This window comes from Schistocerca piceifrons, chromosome 6 (genome assembly GCF_021461385.2).
Source record: "Schistocerca piceifrons isolate TAMUIC-IGC-003096 chromosome 6, iqSchPice1.1, whole genome shotgun sequence".
NCBI lineage: Eukaryota > Metazoa > Arthropoda > Insecta > Orthoptera > Acrididae > Schistocerca > Schistocerca piceifrons.
The window spans coordinates 126,774,528-126,777,008 of NC_060143.1; the positions used below are offsets into that span (position 1 = coordinate 126,774,528).

Consider the following 2,481-nt stretch of genomic DNA (forward strand, 5'->3'; position numbering starts at 1 on the left):
CGCCCCAGCTGCGCTTCAAGTACAAAGATGATCTTTGCCTTCTGATTTATGACTGTCACTTGAAAACATTCGCCCCTAATTTGATAAACCTTTGTTTCTGCAATGTTATGAAGTTAGATTTATCTTTTGTATGCCTGCTAAAGAAAATCTCAGCATCCTAATCGCCATGAGGTATGGTCCATAAAATATCACGTCCATGCATTCAGTATCCCAAAGATAGTATTATCCCATATAATTTGATCTCATGTTTCATTAAGCTTTAAAAAAGAAGGCTTCACTTAATCCAAAATATATTCCACTCAGGCTCAATTCGTAACTGTTACCTTCCTAAAAACTTTTCGACTGAACACTTCAAAATTAATAACTTCACTTTTTATCCACTTTATTACAGTGAAATCGTATAGTTGTAAATAGCCACTTATAATACATTAACAAAGTGGATGAGTAAGTTCGCACCCATTCGTGACTAAAGCTGAACATGAACGCTCTCCATCTTTTCAGTATCAATTCCATCAAAAAATATTTTTCAGTTGGTGACATCTTCTTTTTTTCAATTATTACGGAAAGGTTGGGCGAGTCGCTTCGGGACGTCTTTTTTGGAACTCAACCGCCGTTGTCATGTTTCCGATGGCTGGTAACTCTGTGTGACGACGGGAAGACCTTTCCTTCCGCCACTGCCACCACCCCGCTCGTATCATGAAACAGAAATAATCACAAACATTTCTTAAAGCATTACAGTTGTAACAACTAAATACAAAATTCGTTTTACCATGTCTAAACATTATAATAAACCTACACCTGCTTACATTCCATGTGTCACGTGGCGGGAACAAATCGATGGTTCAGCGCTCCAAAAACTGTATCATCACAATGCACACATCCCATCGGGTGTCAATTTCTTCCCAAACTTGCTGTAGCATTGCACGTGTAACTTTCCCGGTGGTGGCGTAAATTCTTGCTCTAAGTTCAGGTAGAGAAGCCGGCACAGAAAGTACAAACACGATATCCTTGATGAATCCCCATAAAAAAAATCGAGTGACGTCAGGTCTGGGGAACCTGGGGGCCATACAACTGGAGCATCATGGCCAATCCATTGACCTGAAAAGCGGTCACTGAGAAAATCCCGGACGTCATGGGGTGGTGCACCATCTTGCATGAAGCAAACATTTCGTTCTTGGTCATCCTCATCTATCTGTGATATCAAAAACTGTTGTAACATATCCAGGTACACTATCCCATTGACGGTTCTCTCAAGGAAGAAAAGGAGCCGTACACTTTGTTCTTGATCAATGCACAAAAAACGTTCATTTTAGGGCTACCACGATCATGTTGTAATGTTCGATGTGGATTTGTACTGCCCCAAATCATATAGTTATGTATGTTAACCTTGCCACTTATGTGAAAAGTCGACTCGTCAGAAAAGATCATTTTGTCCAAGAAATGTTCATCCTAATGTAGTTGATTTAACATATCTGCACAGACGTCATTGTGAGCAGTTTTATCAGTGTCTTTCATTGCTTCTACGAACGTCAGTCTGTACTGTTTCAAATGCAAACGGTTTCTCAACACAAGCCAGACAGTCGCATGTGAGATTTGCAGTTCGCGAGATGCACACCGGGTCGACTTCGTAGGGCTGTCGACAAAACGTTGCCACACACACTCAACGACGTCGTCAGATGTGCTTGGACGACCTGACGATTTCCCATGTCTTACCTAGTATGCTGTTTCTACAAAACATTTATGTCACTCGTAAACTGTAGGTCTACTAGGAGATTCTTTACTGTACTTGGTATGGAAATTACGCTGAACTGTTGCCGTCGATTTCGATTCTTCAAACCAAAACACACGGCTAACACGCACGGATCCAGTGAAGGCAGCCATCTCTAACGCGGCTGACGCTGGCGCTCCTTACATTGCGATTCCGCACTAGCAAACTACGAGAGACAAAACTTTCCCTACAAATTGATAATACAATCACCTCTGTAGGTTTTATGACTTATTTATATGAATTTACAAAGCTGTAAAGTCCTTTCTTGAAACACCCTATATTTATAAAGCTTCAGTTCTGTTTTTATTTTGGTGACCTTGTCTTCTAATTGGCAACGGCTTTGCCGCAGTGGATACACCGGTTCCCGTTAGATCACCGAAGTTAAGCGCTGTCGGGCGTCGCTGGCACTTGGATGGGTGACCATTCGGGCCGCCATGCACTGTTGCCATTTTTCGGGGTGCGCTCAGCCTCGTGATGCCAATTGAGGAGCTACTCGACCGAATAGTAGCGGCTCCGGTCAAAGAAAACCATCATAACGACTGGGAGAGGGGTGTGTTGACCACATGCCCCTCCTATTCGCATCCTCAGGTGAGGATGACACGGCGGTCGGTTGGTCCCGATGGGCCACTTGTGGCCTGAAGACGGAGTGCTTTTTTTGTCTTCTAATTACATTTTTCTCAAATGTACGAAGTCGTGCTGAGAAGTAATGCCAC

At 42.8% G+C, this 2,481-nt stretch overlaps 1 pseudogene; it reads left to right on the forward strand.

Moving 5' to 3' along the window:
* The first annotated feature begins 2,098 nt into the window (after positions 1–2,098).
* LOC124803912 lies at positions 2,099–2,216 on the forward strand (annotated as a pseudogene).
* The last annotated feature ends 265 nt before the right edge of the window (positions 2,217–2,481 follow it).